The sequence below is a fragment of the Mus caroli genome, unplaced genomic scaffold (genome assembly GCF_978045245.1).
Source record: "Mus caroli unplaced genomic scaffold, Mus_caroli_1 scaffold_2, whole genome shotgun sequence".
Lineage (NCBI taxonomy): Eukaryota > Metazoa > Chordata > Mammalia > Rodentia > Muridae > Mus > Mus caroli.
In genome coordinates this window covers 157238231-157261163 of record NW_028227257.1, presented here as the reverse complement: position 1 = coordinate 157261163, position 22933 = coordinate 157238231, and the positions used below count along the sequence as shown (strand labels likewise).

Here is a 22933-nt window from a genome sequence, read left to right as displayed (position 1 = left end):
GTGGGTTTTCGTGTGGAATTCTTGATCCCTCTGGCTTCTGCAATCCTTCTTTTCACTCTTCCACAGGATTCCCCAATATATTGATAAAATGTTCTGCAGCTGTCTGTTAGGTTCATTTGTGTCATACTCCTTTATTTCTCTGTTTAGTTTTTGTCTAGATGACCTACCTGTATTGGTGAGAGTAGAGTGTTTTAGTCCCCCACCATTTAAGTACAAGATGTGGTGTGTAATTTAATTTACAGTAATATCTCTTTTACAAATGTGGGCATCCTTGTGTTTGGTGCATAGATGTTCAAAACTGAGATGTCATCTTGGTAGATGTTTCCTCTGATGATTATAAAGTACCCTTCCCCATAACTTTTGATTATTGTTTGGAAGTCTACTTTGTTAGATATTAGAATGGTTACACATCTTGCTTCGTAGATAAATTTGCTTGGAAACCCTTTTTCTAACCCTTTATTCTGAGGTAATGTCTGTCTGTCTTTGATGTTGAGGTGGGTCTCTTGCATGCAGCAGAAGGTTGGATCCTGTGTTTGCATTCATTCTTGTAGCCTGTATCTTTTTTTTTTTTAATCTCTATCAAGTTTTATTTTTCATCGTCTTGTCTAACTAACAGAGAACCTGGCCCATTCCCAACTGTCCAGAAAGGAAACACAGATTGCCTTCAATTTCTTTACAATATGTTGTTAAAAAGTGAGAAGCATATGGTAACAGAAGAGAGAGGGATGTTATAGAGACTGCAGGCTGTATCTTTTTTAAACAGGGAATTGAGTCCATTTATACTGAGAAGTAGTAATGACCAATGATTGCTACTTTTTGTTATTTTGTTCTTGGTAGTGGTAGTAATGTGTGTGTGTGTGTATGCGTGTGCGCGTGCGTGTGTGTGTGTTCTTCCTTTCTTTGTGTTTTGCTGGTGTGAGGTTGTTTTTTTCTCTTCATTTTTATGGGTGTAGTTATTTTCCTTGGGTTTATGCTTTCCTTCTAGTATTGTTTGTAAGGGTGGATTTGTTAGTAGATATTGTTTAAATTGGTTTTGTCATGGAATATATTGTTTCTTCAAAAATGATGACTGAAAAAATTTCTGGGTCTAGTAGTCTGGGCTGGCATCTGTCGTTTCAGATATTCTGCAAGACATCTGTCTTGGTCCTTCTGGCTTTCGGAGTCTCTGCTGAGAAGTCAGGCTATAATTCTAATTGGTATGGTTTTATATATTATTTTGACTTTTCCATTGCAGTGTCAATATTTCTTTTTTACTTGATAATTTAGTGTTTCGAATATTATGAGATGAGAGGATTCTCTTTTCTGGGCCAATCTACTTGGTGTTCTGTAGGTTTTTATTATGTTTAAGCTTTCATTAAAATGTGTTTTCTGGGTCATTGAGTTGGGATTCTTCTTATTCTATTCCATCGTTCTTATCGTTGGTCTTCTCAGGGTCCCAGATACTCTGAATGTTTTGTGTCAGGCACCTTTAGATTTAACATTTCCATCAACTGATCTACCAGTTTTTTCTGTTGTATCTTCTAGGCTTGAGATTCTTTCATCTCTTGTATTCTGTGGGTGATGCAAGTATCTACAGCTCCTTTTTACTTATTTAGATTTTCTATTACCAAAATTTTCTCCATTTGTATTTTCCTTATTGAGTCTACTTCCATTTTCAGGTCTTAAACAGTTTTACTTATTTCTTTCATCTGTTTGCTTGTTTTTCCTTGGATTTTATGAAGGGATTTACCTATTTTCTCTAATTGTTTGTGGTTTTCCAGATTTTTTAAAAAAGAGATTTATTTATTTCCTTTAATTGTTTGTGTTTCCCTGGATTTCTTTAAGTGATTTATTCACTTCCTTTTTAAGGACTTCTATAATGTTCAAAAGTTTCATTTTAATGTCATATTTTTGTGCTTTGGCTGTGTCCAAGTATTCTGAGATTGTTGAAATAGGATAGCTGGGCTCTGATGATGCCATATTACACAGAGCGTTGTTAGTTTTGTTCTTACACTGGCATCTGGGTTTGGGATGATTATAGGTCTAGGAGCCAATTTCTGAATTAGTTTTCTTGGATAAGTGTTTTGTTCCTTGGTTTCTGTTTCAACTTTGATGTGATCTTTGTGGTCTGTATTTCAGGTAGCTGGTCTGACCTCTAGTTCAGAATGGACTATCCTTAAGAATTGGAGCCTGGACTTCTGATAGTTGGCATGGCATTTTGTCTAGTAGGGGATCTCTCTTCAACTGACTGGCATGGCCTGCATTTGAGTAGTGGATCTGCAAGTGTAGGGGTGGGGATATGGCAGCAGGGCTTGGGGGTATCAGCAACTTGTGTTTTCAGCTTTGAGGAAGTGGGAGTATTCAGAGGGCATCTGGGGTTCTTAACTGTTCTGGCGGTTTTGCCTGCACTTAGGCAATGGATATCTGCCCAATGTTGGAGTAGGGGTATAAGGAGAGCAGCATATGATGGATTATGAAATGTTTGTGGGATTGGTCTTTGATATCTGAACCAATAGTCTATAAGGGTTTCAAGTGCATATGGGGCTCTTAGCTGTTCTGACTTTTCAGGCCTATACCTGATCAGTGAATTTTTTTAATTACTTTTGTTATACATACAAACACATATATGTGACAATAACAATTTAAATTAACTTGCTGGGTCTGCTTAATGTTGTTTATATGTTTACTTTTTAAAGCTGATCACTTAAAATTGTATAATCATTAGGGTGCTCATAAAGGGGAATGCTATCACTTTCTCTCTGTTCCTCCCTCCCTCCTTCCTTCCCTTTCTTACTCCCTCCCTCCCTCCCTCCTTCTCTCTCTCCTACTCTCACTGCCAGGAATCTTTCATTGTCCATAGTTATTCATCTCAAAGTAGGCCCTTGATATGTCAAACTCATGTTGTTATTGTTCTTATGTAACCAGACATATTGGTAGGATTTCATGGGTGTAGGTTCCCTGTCATAGCTAGGAGGAACAGTCTCACAACAGACTTATGATCCTCGAACTCTATCTCCTTCAGTTTTCTGTCCCATTATGGATGTTCCCTGAGTCTTAGGTGCAGGAATTATTCTGTAGATGTATCATTTATAGCCAGACACCTCATTATTTATTGTTATCTGATTTGTGACTAGTTGTAGCTTTCTTTTCCTTCCTTCCTTCCTTCCTTCCTTCCTTCCTTCCTTCCTTCCTTCCTTCCTTCCTTCCTTCCTTCCTTCCTTCCTTCCTTCTCTCTCTCTCTCTCTCTCTCTCTCTCTCTCTCTCTCTCTCTCTCTCTCTCTCTCTCTCTTTCTTTCTTTTTAGTGTAACTTTCTATAATGTTCTTATTCTTCTGAAAAAAATTATCTTTTATGAAGAGGAGAGATCTATACCAATCTGTGTATATAAGAATATGTATTTACTATGCAGTTAGAAACAAACTGGGTTTGGGAAAGTATGGGTAATAGGTTCTCATCCCGGCTCTATGACCTTTCCAGCCATACATGCACAGCTAGGTTCACAGCACCAAGCATGATTTATTTCTCATGTTGAATGGGCTTTACATTTAATTAGGCAATTGTTTATAATCCCTAAGGCAAAACTGTCAGTATTTTGCCATAGTGAAATTTTGCAAGTCCTGTCATCATTGAGGGTCATAATTTTTACAGCTTGGTAAGACTACCAAATACTCTTCTTTTGGCAGTTTGCACAGCACTTTCTGATTCTATGAGAGTGATTCTTCAAGTATGAAGTTTCTGAACCCATTTGAGCTCAATTACTCCAAGTCTTGTATCTGATGTATATCATTTCTTTAGCAGCAAGACCTTCCTGCAAATTCTTGGAGGCAACCAAGGGTAGCAAAAATAACTATACTATTTGAAAGGTCTTTTGAACTTCATTGGCCAACAACTCAAGGGGGCTTCTCTCAAGCATGGTACTGGGGATTTTGTTAAATAATCTTATTGGGGATTTCATATCTCTTAGCAGGAGCACCATCACTACAGGTGTTAACTTTTATGTAATTTGAGGTGATTAAAGCTCATTATTCCTTTTTCAAGCTTTCACAGTGCTATTTATATATCTCTGCCCTCTCCCTCTGTATTGTCATCCCTTTTCCATCTTCAGCTGAAACACAACCTTATCACCACTTGTCCTATCACAGCAATTATGACCTGTTGTTCCAGACTTCAGATGTCCCCATCTTTTTTTTTTGATTTTTAATATTTTTATTACATATTTTCCTCAATTACATTTCCAATGCTATCCCAAAAGTCCCCCATAGCGCCCCCCACTTCCCTACCCACCCATTCCCATTCTTTTGGCCCTGGCATTCCCCTATATTGGGGCATATAAAGTTTGCAAGTCCAGTGGGCCTCTCTTTCCATTGATGGCCGACTAGGCCATCTTTCGATACATATGCAGCTAGAGACAAGAGCTCCGGGGTTCTGGTTAGTACATCATGTTGTTCCAACAATAGGGTTGCAGATCCCTCTAGCTCCTTGGCTACTTTCTCTAGCTTCTCCATTGGGAGCCCTGTGATACATCCAATAGCTGACTGTGAACATCCACTCCTGTGTTTGCTAGGCCCCGGCATCGTCTCACAAGAGACAGCTATATTTGGGTCCTTTCAGCAAAATCTTGCTAGTGTATGCAATGGTGTCAGTGTTTAGAAGCTGATTATGGGACGGATCCCTGGATACAGCAGTCTCTAAATGGTCCATCCTTTCATCACAGCTACGAACTTTGTCTCTGTAACTCCTTCCCTGGGTGTTTTGTTCCCAATTCTAAGAAGGTGCACAGTGTCCACACTTTGGTCTTCATTCTTCTTGAGTTTCATGCGTTTATCAAATTGTATCTTATATCTTGGGTATCCTAAGTTTTGGGCTAATATCCACTTATCAATGAATACATATTGTGTGAGTTCTTTTGTGATTGTGTTACTTCACTCAAGATGATGCCCTCCAGGTCCATCCATTTGGCTAGGAATTTCATAAATTCATTCTTTTTAATAGCTGAGTAGTACTCCATTGTGTAAATGTACCATAATTTCTGTATCCATTCCTCTGTTGAGGGACATCTGGGTTCTTTCCAGCTTCTGGCTATTATAAATAGGGCTGCTATGAACATAGTGGAGCATGTGTCCTTTTTACCGGTTGGGGCATCTTCTGGATATATGCCCAGGAGAGGTATTGCTGGATCCTCCGGTAGTACTATGTCCAATTTTCTGAGGAACCTCCAGACTGATTTCCAGAGTGGTTGTACAAGCTTGCAATCCCACCAACAATGGAGGAGTGTTCCTCTTTCTCCACATCCTCGCCAGCATCTGCTGTCACCTGAATTTTTGATCTTAGCCATTCTGACTGGTGTGAGGTGGAATCTCAGGGTTGTTTTGATTTGCATTTCCCTGATGATTAAGGATGTTGAACATTTTTTCAGGTGTTTCTCTGCCATTCGGTATTCCTCAGGTGAGAATTCTTTGTTCAGTTCTGAGCCCCATTTTTTAATGGGGTTATTTGACTTTCTGGAGTCCACCTTCTTGAGTTCTTTATATATATTGGATATTAGTCCCTTATCTGATTTAGGATAGGTGAAGATCCTTTCCCAATCTGTTGGTGGTTTTTTTGTCTTATTGATGGTGTCTTTAGCCTTGCAGAAGCTTTGTAGTTTCATGAGGTCCCACTTGTCAATTCTCGATCTTACAGCACAAGCCATTACTGTTCTATTCAGGAGTCCCCATCTTTTGATTCCTTTTTACTTTCCTGGATTACTTGGTTACTCTAGGTTATATATATATATATATATATATATATATATATATATATATATACATATATAGATTCAAACAGATCCAAAACTCAAATAAGAGAAACCATCTAATGTTTTTCTTTCTAGGTGTGATTACCTCAACCAGTATAATATGTTCTAATTTCATTCATTTACCTGCAAATTTCATGACTTAATTTTTATTTAAAGCTGAGTAGGATGTTATTGTGTACCACATTTTCATTATCCATTTATCAGCTAAGGACACTTAGGTTGTCTCAATTACTTAGGTACTGTGAATAGAATAGCAATGTACATAGCTGAGCAAGTATTTGCTTACATTTATTTATGTGTTGATAAAATGTATTGGTTTGTGTGTTGAACTCTCTTTGTATCCTCTGGAATGAAGCTAATTTTGTATGGTATAAGATCTCAGTGTGTTTTTGCATTCACTGTGCAAGAATTTTAGCCAGAATTTCTGCACCTGTGCATTGGAGAAATCAGTTTACAGTTTGATTCTCTGTTATATATCTATCTAGTTTTGCTGTCAAAGTATGACTGATTTCTAGAATAAAGTTGTGTGTTCATTCACTTTATGTTTTATGATATAGTCAAATTTTATCTTAAATATCTGATAGATACTGCAGGGAATCCAACTAATCCTTTAGATTAGGAGACTTTTTATTTTAATCTCAGTGATTTTTTTCAATTTCTTTAAACTTATAGTTTCTTGGCTTAACTTTGGTAAGTCATGTATTTAGATATGTATGCTTTATTTTGCATTTTCCAATTTTTAGGATATTTTAAAGATTTGAGATTTTATAACAGTTCTCTGTATTCACCAAAATGTTTACCAATTTCCCCATTTTTTTTAACAATTAAATTTTCTTTAATTTTTATTTTGAAAAGTTTATCCATTAAGGCCATCATTACACTATTTCCACCCTTTCTTTTCACTGTTTCAAGCACTCTCTTGTTCTCCCCACACCCTTTCAAATTCATAACCTTTCACTTAATTATTGTTACTTATTGTTTTATATTGTTTGGTTTGTTTTAGTGTGATAAAAACACAAATTGGAGAGAAAAGAGTTTATTCCAACTATGCAAGCTGATCACAGTCTACCATGTCATGGCAGCAACTCAAGGAGATGTAGAGGCATGAAACATGAAGGAAAACTGCTTTACTGACTTTCTTTTAACGTGTTGCTTTGCTTGCTTTTACATACATCTCAGAACCCGCTTTGTTTGCTTTTACAGACAATAAATAATCCTTCCCAGTGGTAGCCCAGTCCATGTTGTGCTTGGTTCTCCTACACCAATCATTACTCAAGAAAATATCCAACAGATACACCAAATATGATGGAGAAAACTACTCAGTTGAAGTGCTCTATTCTCAATTGATTTTAATTTATGTTGAATAAGAAAAAAATTAAACAAGACATTTGATTTTTTGTCAACTAGACATACAAATACATCACTGTTAAATCATAGTTTTTTTTACCCTCAAGATCTCACTTTAATATCACATTAGATGGCATAATATAGCCTAAGAGAACTCATTCTGTAAAACTTTCAAAATTTTGAAAATTTAAGGTGTGTTTAAAAAACTAAAGTCTCTTATCTATTAGCTCATATAAAATTAAAAGTATTTATATACATTCTTACTCCAAGAGGGAAGAATCAGATTTAGGTAAAATCAACTTGAGGTCATATAAAGAGCTGAATGTCCAATATCTGGGACTCATAATTTTCTGAGCTCCAAAAGGTAATTTCAATTTTCAGGCTCTGTTTTTCTGCCTGAACCAGTTTCCCTTATAGATACATGCTGGCTCTATTCTACCCTCCCCCCTTCCTTATTCTTCCTCCCATAGTCCTGATGTCTCCAATATATTGGGTGCCCATTGCAATTAACACTACACTTCCTTCAACCCCTGGACTTTTCAAAGACAATAATCCACATAGTGTCCAGTAGAACTTCATTTCAAGATCACCTTAATCCTAGGATTTCCACTGTAACTGAAGCTGAAATTTCACCAATGACCTTTCCTAACCTCTCACATTGCTAAGCTTTAACAACTCTTTATGATCCATTCCATTCTACACCTTTCCATGGAATTCATGTGGAAGAATCTCATATTTATTGTGAATTTTAGACTCTAGCTTAAGATGTACACTTGATCCCTCTGGACCACAGTTTCTTTGCCTAAACTACTTCCCAGAAAATGTTCCCTCATGAATACTGCTTTCTTATTAACCAGAGCTGATTCTTCGATCACAGTTATTCATCATTGATTTCCCCAGTAAGGCCAAGTTTTTACTTCTACAAATTCTCAATAAAAAAACAAGCAAACACCCAACATGGTCAGGTCCAGCACAGCAATACCACTCCTGGTAACACTTTCTGTCCTAGTTTATTTTCAGAAATTGTGATAAAACACTGATGAAAAGAATTTGGGAAGGCAAGACCTTATTTTTATCAAGTAGCAGTTCATAACTGAAGGAAGTCAGGGAAGGAAATCATGGCAGGAATCTTGAAACAGGAGTTAAATGAGAACCATGGAGTGATGATACTTAGTATCTTCTTCCCATGGCTTTCCTAGCTTTCTTTTATACACAACCAAGAACTACCTGCCCTGGGATGGTACCACCCATAGTTGGCTAGGCCCACTCTACCACATTAATCAGTAATTAAGGTAGTGCATAGTAGACATTTTTTTTTTTTTTTTGAGACAGGGTTTCTCTGTGTAGCCCTGGCTGTCCTGGAACTTACTCTGTAGGCCAGGTTGGTCTCGAACTCAGAAATTCACCTGCCTCTGCCTCCCAAGTGCTGGGATTAAAGGCATGCACCACCAAGCCCGGCTCATAGTAGACATTTCTAAAGTTCAATCTGATGGATACAATTCCTCAAATAAGGATCTCTTATTTCAGGTGACCTTTGTTTGTGTCAAGTTAAAAACAATCAAACAAAAAAAACTAACCAACACACACACACACACACACCACCTATTTCATTTACATCAATCTTTCAGTATTCATTCATACATACATACATACACACATATATTCATTCATACACACACACATACACACACATGCACACACACATGCACATCTTACAGAGTCCATTAGTGTTGCTTGTTTGTATTCATCTGGATTAACTACTTGGGATTAGATAGCCTATCCTAGGGAATCATCCCTAGGGAAAACTGATTCTTCATGTCGCAATTTCCATTAATTATCTTTAGCGCTTCACGTAGGAATAGGGCATGGTGAGATTTCCTCTATACACAATGACATATCAAGCAATTGGTGATGGTGTTGTGAAGGCCTTGTTTAGATGAGAATATCTCTGAGATTTCATATATAGTATATACTATCTCAGAGCAGATGCTTGGTGTCTTTGGCTTTTACAATCTTTCTCCTACCTCTTCAGTGATGTACCCTGAGCCATAGGTATAGTGGCTGTGTTTTAATTGCTGAGTAGTACTCCATTATGTAAATGTACCACAATTTCTGTATCCATTCTTCTGTTGAGGGCAATCAGGGTTGTTTCCAGCTTCTGGCTATTATAAGTAAGGTTGCTATGAACATAGTGGAGCAGGTGTCTTTGGTATATGTTGGAGTATTTTTTTGGGTATATGCCCAGGAGTGGTATAGCTGGGTCCTCAGATAGAACTATTTCCAATTTTCTCAGGAACCACCAGACTGATTTCCAGAGTGGTTGAACCAGCTGCAATCTCACCAGCAATGGAAAAACTCTTTGTATATATTGGATATTAGCCTTGTATTGACTGTAGGATTGTTAAAGATCTTTTCCCAATCTGTTGGTTGCCATTTTGTCCTGTTGACAATGTCCGTTTCCTTACAGAATCTTTGCAATTTTATGAGGTTCCATTTGTCAATTCTTGATCTTAAAGCATAGGCTACTGGTGTTCTGTTTAGGAAAATTTCCCCTGTGCCAATGTATTTAAGGTTCTTTCCTACTTCCTCTTCTATTATATTCATTGTATCTATTTTTGTGGAGGTCCTTGATCCACTTGGACTTGACCTTTGTACAAGGAGATAAGAATGGGTCAATTTGCATTCTTCTACATGCTGACCACCAGTTGGATCAGCACCATTTATTGAAAATTCTGCCTTTTTGGCACTGGCTCCATTGTTAATGGTCAAGTGACCATAGTTGTATAGGTTCATTTCTGGGTCTTCAATTCTATTCCATTGTTCTACCTGTCTGTCTCTGTACAAATACCAGGCAGTTTATATTACTATTGCTCTCTAGTATAGCTTGAGGTCAGGGATGGTGATTCTCCCAGAACTTCTTTTATTATTAAGAATATTTTTGATATCCCGAGTTTTTTATTATTCAAGATAAATTTGAGAGCTGCTCTTCCTATTTTTGTGAAGAATTGAGTTGGAATTTTGATGGAGATTGCATTGAATCTGTAGATTGCTTTAGATAAGACTGTCACTTTTACTATGTTAATCCTGCTGCTTGATCAGCATGGGAGATCTTTCCATCTTCTGAGGTCTTCTTCAGTTTTGTTCTTCAGAGTCTTGAAGTTCTTATCATACAGTTCTTTCACATGCTTGGTTAGTGTCACACCAAGCTATTTCATATTATTTGTGACTCTTGTGAAGGGTGTCATTTTTCTAATTTATTTCTCAGCCCATTTTTCCTTGGAGTAGACGAAGGCTACTGATTTTTTTTTTGAGTCAATTTTATATCCAGTCACTTTGCTGAAGTGGTTTATCAGGTTTAGGAGTTCTCTGGTGGAATTTTTGGGGTCACTTAAGTATACTGTCATATCATCTGCAATTAGTGATATCTTGACTTCCTCCTTTCCAATTTTTATCACTTTGATCTTATTTTGTTGCCTAATTGCTCTGGGTAGAACTTCAGATATTATATGAATAGATAGGGGGAGAGTGGGCAAACTTGTCTTGTCCTTGATTTTAGAGTGATTGCTTCATGTTTCTCTTCATTTAGTTTGACATTCTCTACTGGCTTGCTCTATATTGCTTTTATTATATTTATGTATGGATCTTGAGTTCCTATTCTCTCCAATACTTTTAGCATGAAGGGGTGTTGTATTTTGTCAAATACTTTTTCGGCATCTAATGAGATGATCATGTGATTTTATCCTTTGAGTTTGTTTATATAGTGGATTTCATTGATAGATTTCCATATATTGAACCATTCCTGCATCCCTGGGATGAAGCCTACTTGATCGTGGTGAGTGCTTGTTTTGATATGTTCGTAGATACAGTTTGTGAGAATTTTATTGAGTATTTTTTCATCAATATTCATGAGGGAAATTGGTCTGAAGTTCTCTTTCTTTGTTGAGTCTTTGTGTGGCTTTGGTATTAGTGTAACTCTGACTTCATATAATGTATTAGGTAGTGTTTTTTTTTTCTGTTTCTATTTAATTAAACACTTTGAGAAGTACTGGTTTTAGGTATTCTTTGAAGTTCTGAAAGAATTCTGCACTGGAACCAGTTAGTCCTGTGGATTTTTTGCTTGAGAGACTTTTAATGACTGCTTCTATTTCTTTAGTGGTTATGAAACTGTTTAGATGGTTTATCTGATCCTGATTTAATTTTGGTACTTGGTATCTGCCTAGCAAATCAACTATTTCACCTAGATATTCCAGTTTTTCTGAGTATAGCATACAAGAAGCCTACAGAACATCAAACAGATAGGACCAGAAAAGAAATTCCTCCCGTCACATAATAATTAAAACACCAAATCCACAGAACATAGAAAGAATGTTGAAAGCAGTAAGGGATAAAGGTCAAGTAACATATAAAGGAAGACCCATCAGAATTATACCAGACTTCTCAACAGAGACTATAGAAACTAGAAAATCTTGGGAACATGTCATACAGACCCTAAGAGAACAAAATTGCCAGCTCAGGCTAACTCTCAATTACTACAGAGGGAGAAACCAAGATATTCCATGAAAAAAACAAATTTAAACAATATCTACCAATTCAGCCCTATGGAGGATAATAGAAGGAAAATGCCAACACAAGGAGGGAACTATACCCAAGAAAAAGCAAGAAACTAATCTTTTCACAACAAACATAAAAGAAGAGAACCACACAAGCATAATTCCATCTCTAGCAACAAAAATAACAGGAATACAACAATCATTGATCTCTAATATCTCTCAACATCAATGGACTCAATTCCCCTATAAAAAGACATAGACTAGAAATCTGGGTATGAAAAAAAGACCCAGCAATTTTCTGCTTATAGGAAACACATCTCAGTGATAAAGACAGACATTACCTTAAAGTAAAAGGCTGGAAAAAAATTTTCCAGGCAAATGGTCCCAAGAAACAAGGTAGAGTAACAATTTAAGTATCCAATAAAATAGACTTAGAAAAAAAGTTATAAAAAATGGAGAAGGACATATTCAACAAATGAAAAATCCACCAAGAGAAACTCTCAATTCTGAACATACATGTTCCAAATGCAAGGGCACCCACATATGTAAAAGAAACATAACTGAAGATCAAAACATATATTGAACCTCACAGAATAATAGTAGGAGACTTTAACACTCCACTCTCAACAACAAACAGATTGAGGAAACAGAAACTAAACAGAGACATAGTGGAATTAACAGAAGTTATCGACCAAAAGGACTTAACAGATATCTACAGAACATTTCATCCTAAAACAAAAGAATATACCTTCTTCTCCGCACCTCATGGTACTTTCTCCGAAATTGACCATATGATCAGACACAAAACAAGCCTCAACAGACACAAGAAGATTGAAATAATCCTGTGGATCCTATCAGATCACCACAGACCAAGTCTGGTGTTCAATAAAAATAAAAACAACAGGAAGCACACATACATATGGAAGCTGAAAAACTATCTACTCAATAACTTTGTCAGGGATGAAATAAAGAAATTAAAGAATTTTTAGAATTTAATGGAAATGAATGCACAATATATTCAAACTTATGGGACACAATGCAAGCAAGTGCTAAGAAGAAAACTCAGCTCTGAGTGTGTCCATAAATAAATTGTATAGAGCATGCACTAGCAGCTTAACAGCACATCTAGAACCAAAAGAAGCAAATACACCCAAGAGGAGTAGTCAGCAGGAAATAATCAAACTCAGGGTTGAAGTCAACCAAGTGGAAACAAAGAGAACTATACAAAGAATCAACAAAACCAGGAGCTGTTTCTTTGAGAAAATCAACAAGATAGATTAAACCCTTAGCCAGACTAACTAGCGGGCACAGAGACAGTCTCCAAATTAACAAAATTAGATTTTAAAAGGGAGATATAGCAACAGAAACTGAAGAAATTTAAAAAAAATTATCAGATCCTACTTCAAAAGGAACTTATATCTTTATTTTGTTGTTTTTCTGCACATACAGTGAATTTTACAAATAAATGTTTCTTGTTTCATGCAATCTTATCTAAGGAGCCTAATTCTCATATAACCTTACTTTGTGGAAGCAAATAAACTTTAAAAAAGTTTTATTGATTCTTTGTGAGTTTTATGTCATATGCCACAGTTCCACTAATATCCCCATCCCCTCATATCCAGCCTTAATCCTTGCAATCTCTCCCTTTAAAATAACATAGAGAGAGGGAGGGGAGAGAGAGAGAGAGAGAGAGAGAGAGAGAGAGAGAGAGAGAGAGAGAGAGAGAGAGAGAGAGAGAGAGAGAGAGAGAGAGAGAATATTGTGGAACCTGTTTTATGTCCTGCAGTATATTCCCCTGTGACTTACAAATGTTCATTGCAGTCAATCATTGGTCTGGTTCAAGATATTTGGCTTCTGTAACACCAAGTACTGCAACCTGCAAGTGGCTTGGATAGCTCAGCTGCTCTGATACCTCTGGACTGTCTCACTGATGCCTTTGCCATCAGGGACAGCTCCACTGTGCTGCCCAAGCAAAGTGCCGGGCCTACTCTCCTGAGTACTGTAGCTGATGAGAGAGATGACCAGTTCATCCCCTTTCATAACCCCATGGTCAGCTCTCCTGACACTGCCTCAGGTGTCAAGAGGTAGGGGGGCCAAGTGCATCTCCACCCTGCCCAAGAAATGTCACACAGACCCTTGGGCTGGATCATCATCCATGACCCTACTACCAGGGACAAGGTGCAGGGCCTGCACTTTTTAGTGCTGCAGCCAGGGAGTGGCAGAGCCAACTCTCCTCCTCTCACGACTCTGAGGCCACTCTCTCAACTGGTATTTATTTTTATGAATCTGGATCACCTTACTGATATAATATTTTGCAGTTTAACCATTCTTTAGCAAATTTCATTTCCCATTAGGGCTGAATAAAATTCTGTTGTGAATATTTCTTCTCATTTTCATTATTCATACATTAGCTGATAGGCATCTAGATTGATTTTTCTATCATTGTGAAAAGGACAATAAACAGGAATGCACAATTATCTCATTCCTGACACTGGGCTTTCTTTACTCACTAACTTATTATATCCCATAGGGTCATTGTTGTCCATTTACAGGACAGCTACATTTTAACCCAAAACAAACAATAACAACAAAACAATAAAACAAAAAGCCTTTTCACCAAGGCATTGTTAGCACAAGCCTTAAACACTGAGATTGGGAGTCAAAGGCAGGTGAATCGCTGAGTTTCAAAGGTCAGAGTGCGTTTCAAGACAGCCAGTGTGACACAGAAATGCCATCTTCCAAAAAATCTTTTTAATATATGTGCACCTATCTATCTTTCTACCATCTATGTATGACTACATAAGCATATATCTATATCTACTAGGAGGCTTTTACAGTAGTAGATAAGTTTCCATATGAACTTTTTAAAAGGACTTTAGAGTTATTGATTTCTCCCTGTATTCACACTTCTATACTGATCTCGCATTCCTCAGCAGCCCAGTTTAATCCTTCCTACTCTATTAATCACTCTTATGCTTTCACATCATTGCTTCCTATCTCCTTTGAACAACCCTACTCCATAATCCCTTACTAAATTTATTTCTGTATTTATTTCTGTATTTCTTTATTTATCCTTTTTATGTCCTGACTGCAGCACCTTCTTCCATCCTTTTCTCCCAATCCCTCCATCACACCTCTTTCCTCCCATCCCCACTCCTTTTCTCTTCAGAGAAGAGGTTACCAATCTGCCTTGGGACATTGAGTGGAAGCAGGACTAAGGCAACTGAGATCTCCCATTAAGTCCAGATAAAGCATCCCTGCTTGGGGAAAGGGATCCGAAGAGAGGCAACAGTGTCAGTCAGTGACAGCTCCCACTCCTATTGTTAGGGGACACATATGAAGACCAAGCTGCATACCTGCTATATATGTGTAAGGGGACTGACTGGGTCCAGCACAAGCATGATCTTTGGTTGGTGGTTCTGTCTTTGTTAGCACCCATTGGCCCAGGTTCATTGACTATGCTCTGGGTCCCTTAATCTCCCCCCACCCCCGACACACACACATACACAATCCACATTCTTCTATAAAACTCCATGAGCTCTGCATAATATTTTGCGGTGGGACTCTGTCTCTTTCCATCAGCTGCTTGGTGAAACCTCTCAAAAGATGGTTATACAAGGCTTCTGGGGTTGACTCTCACCTAGGGTATAGGACTCAATTTGGGCAGGTCACTAGTTGACTATTCACGCAATTTCTCCTCCATTTTTATCCTTGCACACCTTGTAGGCAGGGCAAATTTTGGATTGCAGGATTTGGGGGTGGATTGCTGTCTGGCTCCCTCAACTAGAAGTCTTGCCTGGCTACAGGAGGGGGTCATGTCAGGCTCCATATCCTCTGCTGCTAGACGTCTCAGCTGGGGTCACCCCTATAGACTCCTGAGAATCTTCCCCATCCCAGCTCCTAGAGATGGCACCCTAACTCCTGGTGATTTCTGTTCTCTCTCTGAATCCTCTCCTTTCCCTGTTCTCCCCACATCTGATTTCCATCCCTGCTCCCTTTCCCACTACCTCTCCTACCCACTTCCTTCCTTCCACCCACCTCTGATGTCTATTTTATTTCCTCTTTAGAATGAGATTCAAGCATGTTTCCTTTGGGTCTAAGGATTTTAGCATGGTTATCCTGTTCTTTAAGGCTAATATCCAGTTTTAAGTGGTTACATACCATGTATGCCTTCCTGGGTCTGGGGTTACCTCACTTAGGATGATAATTTCTAGTTTTATCCATTTGCCTGCAAATTCCATGTCTTTGTTTTTAATTACCACGTAATATTCCACTGTGTAATTGTACCACATTTTCTTTATTCATTCCTCAGTTGAGGGAGATCTAGGTTGCTTCAGTTTCTGACTATTATGAATAAAGGTGGTGTGTATATTGCTGAGAAAACATCCTTGTGGTTTTGTGGAGTGTCTTTTGAATATATGCCTAGGAGTAGTATAGCTGGGTCTTGAGGTAGAACTTGTCCCAATTTCCCAAGAAACCACATATATATCTGCTTGATATAATGCTGACAATCAGTCATATATATATAAAGAAACCATATATATATATATATGGTTTCTTTCTTTTTTATTAGATATTTATTTGCATTTCAAATGATATTCCCTTTCCTGGTTTTCTCTCTGAAAACCCCTTCCCCCTCTACCCCTTGCTTACCAACCCACCCACTCCCACTACCTGGCCCTGGCATTCACCTACACTAGAGCATAGAGCCTTCACAGGACCAAGGGCCTCTCCTCCCATTGATGACCGATTGGGGAATTCTGTGCTAAATATGCAGCTGGAGCCATGAGTCCCAACATGTGTGCTCTTTGGTGGGTGATTTAGTCCTTGGGAGCTCTGGGGGTACTTGTGGGTTTGTATTGTTATTCCTCCTATAGAGCTACAAACCCCTTCAACTCCTTGGGTCCTTTCTCTAGTTCCTCAATTGGGGATCTTGTGCTCAGTCCAATGGTTGGCTGAGAACATCCACCTCTGTATTTGTCAGGCACTGGTAAAGCCTCTCAGGAGACAGCTATATCAGGCTTCTGTCAGCAAGCAGGTGTTGACATCCACAATAGTTTCTGGATTTGGTGACTGTGTTCGGGATGGATTCCCCAGGTGGGGCAGTCTCTGGATGGCCTTTCCTACAGTCACTGCTCTACATTTTGTCTCTGTAACTCCTCCCATGGGCATTTGTTCCCCCTTCTAAGAAGGACCAGAGTATCCACAATTTGCTCTTCCATTTTCTTGAATTTCACATGGTCTGTGAATTGTATCTAGGGTATTCCAAGCTTCTGGGATAATATCCACTTATTAGTGTGTGCATACCATGTGTGTTCTTTTGTGATTGGGTTACCTCATTCAGGATGATATTTTCTAGTTCCATCCATTTGCCTAAGAATTTCATGAAGTCGTTGTTTTCAATAGTTGAGTAACTCCATTTACTTCATTGTGTAAATGACCATATTTTCTGTATCCATTCCTCTGTTGAGGGACATCTGGATTCTTTCCAGCTTCTGGCTATTATAAATAAGGCTGCTATGAACATAATGGAGCATGTATCCTTGTTACATGTGGGTGCATCTTCTAGGTACATGTCTAGGAGTGATATTGCTGGGTCCTCAGGTAGTACTATGTCCAATTTTCTGAGGAACTGCCAAACTGAATTCCAGAGTGGATGTACCAGCTTGCAATCCCACTAACAATGTAGGAGTGTTCTTCTTTCTTTACATCCTCATCAGCATCTGCTGTCACCTGAGTTTGTAATCATAGCCATTCTGACTGATGTGAGGTGGAATCTCAGGGTAGTTTTGATTTACATTTCCCTGATGACTAAAAATGTTGAAAATTTCTTTAGGTGCTTCTCTGCCATTCAGTATTTCTCAGTTGAGAGTTTTTTGTTTATCTTTGTTCCCCGTTTTTAATAGGGTTATTTGGTGCTCTGGTGTCTAACTTCTTGAAGAAAATGTCCCCAATCTAAAGAAAGAGATAGCCATAAATGAATGAGAAGCCTACAAAACACTAAATGGATTGGACCAGGAAAGAAAATTCTCTTGTCACATAATAATCAAAACACTAAATGAACAGAACAAAAGAAGAATATTAAAAGCTGTAAGGGAAAAAGGCCAATTAGCATGTAAAGGCAGACTTATCAGAATTACACCAGACTTCTCAACAGGGACCCTAAAAGCCAGAAGAACATGGACAGAGGTCAAGCAGACCATAAAAGAATACAATTGCCAGTCCAGACTACTAGAGCCAACAAAAGAATTTACTAAAGCAAAAAACACGCACTGACTCCCATACAATGATAGTAGGAGACTTTAACATTTCACTCTTAGCAATAAAAGATCTTTTCCCAATCTGATGGTTGCTGTTTTGTCCTACTGACACTGTTCTTTGCCTTACAGAAGCTTTGCAAATTTTATGTGGTTCCATTTGTCAATTCTTGATCTTAGAGCATAAGCTACTGGTGTTATGTTCAGGAAAATTTCCCCTGTGCCCATGTGATTGAGGCTCTTCCCCACTTTCTTTTTTATTATTTTCAGTGTCTCTGCTTTTATGTGGAGGTCCTTGACCCACTTGGACTCAAGCTTTGTACAAGGATATAAGAATGAATAAATTTGCATTCTTCTACATGCTAACTGCCAGTTCAACCAGCACTATTTGTTGAAAATGCTGTCTTTTTTTCCACTGGATGGTTTTAGCTCCTTTGTCAAAAATCAAGTGGTTCATATCTGTATCTTCAATTCTATTCTATTGATCTACCTGCCTGTTACTGTACCAATACCATGCAGTTTGTTTGTTTGTTTGTTTAATTTTTTTTTTCAAGACAGGGTTTCTCTGTGTAGCCCTGGCTGTCCTGGAACTCACTTTGTAGACCAGGCTGGCCTGGAACTCAGAAATCCACCTGCCTCTGCCTCCCAAGTGCTGGGATTAAAGGTGTGCGCCACCACCGCCCGGCTGCAGTTTTTATCCAATTGCTATGTAGTACAGCTTGAGGTCAGAGATGGTGATTCCTCTAGGAGTCTTTTTCTTGTTGAGGATGGTTTTAACTATCCTAGGTTTTTTGTTATTCCAGATAAATTTGCAAATTGCTCTTTCTAACCCTATGAAGAATAAAGGAGTTTTGATGGTCATTACATTGAATCTGTAGATTGCTTTTGGGAAGATGATCATTTTTGCTATATTAATCCTGCCCATCCATGACCATGGGAGAGAACTTTCCATCTTCTGAGATCTTCCATTCCTTTCTTCAGAGATTTGAAGTTCTTGCCATACAGATCTTTCACTTGAATAGTTAAGAGTTATACCAAGATATTTTATATTATTTGTGACTATTGTGAATGGTGTTGTTTCTCTAATTACATTCTCAACCTGTTTGTGCTTTGAATAGAGGAAGGCCACTGATTTGTTTGAGTTCTATCCAGCTACTTTAGTGAAGTTTTTTTTTGTTTGTTTGTTTGGGTTTTTTTTTGGTTTTTTTTTTTTTTGTTTTTTTTTTTTTTGTTTTAAATCAGGCTCAGGTGTTCCCTGGTGGATTTTTTGAGGTCACTTAAGTATACTATCATATCATCTACAAATAGTGATTTCTTCCTTTCCAATTTGTATACCTTTGACCTCCTTTTGTTGTCTAATTGCCTTAGCAAGAATTTCCATTACTATTTTGAATAATTAGGGAGAGAGTGGGCATCCTTGTCTAGTCTCGGATTTTAGTGGGGTTGCTTCATGTTTCTCTCCATTTAGTTTGATGTTGGCTACTGATTTGCTTAATATATCATTTACTGTGTTTAGGTATGTGCCTTGTATTCCTGGCAGTGTTTGTGTATGTAGTTATGTGGCACAGGATTAGCTCCAGGCACAGAAGGAAACTGGAAGACTCCTGTCCCAGGCCGCTCCTAGGTTCCTGTGTCCTTAGGGTTCTGGGCAGGTTCCTCTGAGCAACAGTGGTGGTCTTACCTGTACTCACAAGGTTGTCTGCACTTCTGGGAGGCCAGCTGTTTTCTGGCACTATTTGGTATTGAGCCCTGTGGCAGAGGATTGGCTCCAGGCCGTCCTCATTTTTAATAGCAGAGTATTACTCTATTGTGTAAATGAAACACATTTTCTGTATCCATTCTTCTGTCCTGGGACATCTAGGTTGTTTCCAGCTTCTGGCTATCACAAACAAGGCCACTATGAACATAACCCTGTGGCATGGTGAGACATCTTTTGGGTATATTCCCAAGAGTGGTATTGCTGGATCTTCAGGTAGATCTCTTTGCACTTTTCTGAGGAACTTCCAGATCGATTTCCAGAGTGGTTGTACCAGTTTGCAATTTAGGAAAGTTTGGTTGTAAAAACAATAAAATTCTGCTGTGAATCTATCTATGACTGGACATTTTTAGTCACATTGCTTTTCAGACTATTTTGATCTGATTTATCATCCATCTGTTTAGGTAGTTGATCTGTTCTTGGTTTAATTTTATTGATTTGTATGAATTTATACAATTGTTCATTTGTTCTTAAATTTTATGTAGGGCATGTGTATTAAAGTATTCTTTTAGAATATTATGAATTTCTTTAGTGTTTTTGTAAAGCTTCCATTTATTTCTGATTCTGTAAATTTGGATTATTACTTTATTTGAATTACTTAGTTTAGTTATTATTTTTATATTATGTGTTTGGCTTTTCTTCCTTTTATTAAATATAGATTCTTTTCTAGTACAATATAATCCTCCCCTTTCCTCTCAAGCTCCTTTCCCATATGGGTTAAATCCCTTTCTGTGTCTCATTTGCAAAGAATAGGCTTCTAAGAGATAACAATAAAAATAACACAATAGAATAAAACAAAAACCATCATATCGAAGTTAGACAAGATGAGCTGAAAAAAATAAAAGAACCCCAAGAGTAGGCAACCTGGTAGAATTCTGTGCTAAAACGATCTGGTCCTGATCTTTGGGGAGGGGGGATTTTCATGAATGCTTCTGTTTTCTAGGGTTCATAGTTCATTTTAAATTGCTGATCTGTTCTTGACTTAAGTTTGATAAGTGGTATATGTCAAGAAAATCATCTATTTCTTTGATATTTTTAAGATGGTAGACAAGAGGTTTTTAAAAAATGTCCTTGTAATTCTTGTAATAATTGTCGTAGTTCTTGTTTTCCTTGGTTTCTGTTGTTATGCCCTCCTTTTTATTTCTGATTTTGTTAATTGAGATAGTTTCTCTCTGTCCTAGTTAATTTGGATGAGAATTTGTCTATCTTTTTTTTTTTTTTAAAGAACCAACTCTTTGTTTCACTGATTTTTGTAATTGATTTCAGTCTTATTTTTATTATTTGTTGCCTTCTATTCCTTTTGGATGTGATCTTTTCTTTTTTGCTCCAGAGATTTCAGGTGTGCTAATAAGTTGCTCATTTGAGCCAGGCAGTGGTGGCATATGCACATGGGAGGCAGAGGCAGGCAGATTTCTGAGTTTGAGGCTAGCCTGGTCTATAGAGTGAGTTCCAGGACAGTCAGGACTTTACAGAGAAACCGTATCTTGAAAAACAACAACAACAAAAAAAAAAACCAAAACAAACAAAAAAAATGTTGCTAGTTTGAGATTTGTATAGCCTTTGGTATTTCAGCAGAATATTCTGTAGATATGTTAAATCCATTTTATAAATAATTTAATTTTGACACATTTTCACTTTTTATGAGATGAGCTGAGTGTTTTGGGGGGACATTAAATAGAATCTATCAATTAGCTGATGTTAGTTTGCATACTTATATATTTAATTTCACTTGTATAATTTTTATTAAATTTTATATATCACAATTTGGTGCAACTATGTTTGAATTTTTATTAGTTCTTACTTAATTGATACCTTGATTACAATAAATCATCCCTCTTAATCTCTTCTTAATAGTTTTAGTTTGAACTCTATTCCATCAGATTTTTATTATAGCAATGACAGCTTGCTCCTTGCTTTAATTTGAAAGGAACACTTTTTTTTTCATCTCTGTTATCTACCTTTCTATTGCTGTGGAGAGAAACCACCCCGATCAAGGCAACTTATAAATTAAAGACTTTATTAGAGTTTACAGCTCCATAGGGTGATTCTATGACCTCAGTGTCAGTGAGTATAACAGAAGGCAGGCATGGTATTGGAGTGATAACTGAAAGCTTATGTCTGATACCCATCACAAGGAAGGGAAAGCTAAGTGTGGGAAGCTTTTGAAACCTCAAGACCCAGTGACATACCTCCTCCAACAAGGCCATACATCCTAATCTTTCCCAAACAATTCCAGCAACTGAGGTCCAAGCATTCAAATATGTGAACCTATTGGCACTATGATTAGTCATCCATGATACCATTCTTTCACTTTAAGGTGATGTCTATTTTTAAGGGTGAGTTTCTCATAGAAAACAGGAAGATTTGTTTTCTCTTGATACATTCAGTCAGCTTCTGTCTTTTGATTGAAGAATTGAGGTCATTACTATTAATGTTATTATTGAAACATGTATTTTAATTTTTACCATTTTATTTGTGTGCCAGCAGTACTTTGTGTTTAATTAATTATTGCTTCATTTATTTTCTGTCTAGAATATTTTGGCTATGCTTTTTCTTTGCTTCAGTTAAACGTGATGATTCCAACATGGTGTTTAGTGTTAGTATAGTACATACAGATTCTGACAGCCTCTTATGTCATAGAAATTGTTTTCTTTCTCCTTCAACTGTGACAGATATTGCAGCTTATGATATAGTGATGGTTGTTCATTCAGGGTCATTAAATTGAGTGCGTTATTCTAGGATCTATTTTCTTTTTAAGTTTTTTTTTTGAGAAATAAAGTATAATTCAATAAGCTTTTCATCATATGTGCCTTTTTTGTTTTTAATCCTTTTTCTTTGTTCTCTATATTTAGTATCTTAACTATGATTTGTTGTGTGGATTTTTTTTTCAGGGGAGGTTTTCTCAAGTTGGTGTTCTATGTGTTTCTTGTATCTGTTTAGATATGTTTGAGAGAGTTTTCTTCTATTATCTCATTGATCCATGCCATTGACCCAGGATTCTTCAACCAAATCTATGCCTATGATTTGAAGATTTATACTTTTCATGGTTCCCCATATATATATCAAGACTAATCCAGTTCACTAGATATGGGAACTGGCTACTAGGTAAGGGAATTGGAGACTGTGTGGAGGAGATGATCTGTTGGACTCACTTGACTTGGGCCTGGTGCAATGTATTTAGGGCTGTACTGCATTTGGAAGTTGGATATAAGGGAGGAAGAATTATTTCAGGTGATAGGAGAAGGAGC

The 22933-nt window shown here is 37.5% G+C and overlaps 1 pseudogene; it reads left to right on the top strand.

Moving 5' to 3' along the window:
• LOC110289976 (cyclin-Y-like protein 1 pseudogene) overlaps positions 1-22933 on the top strand; it is a 52609-nt pseudogene that overhangs the window by 16114 nt on the left and 13562 nt on the right.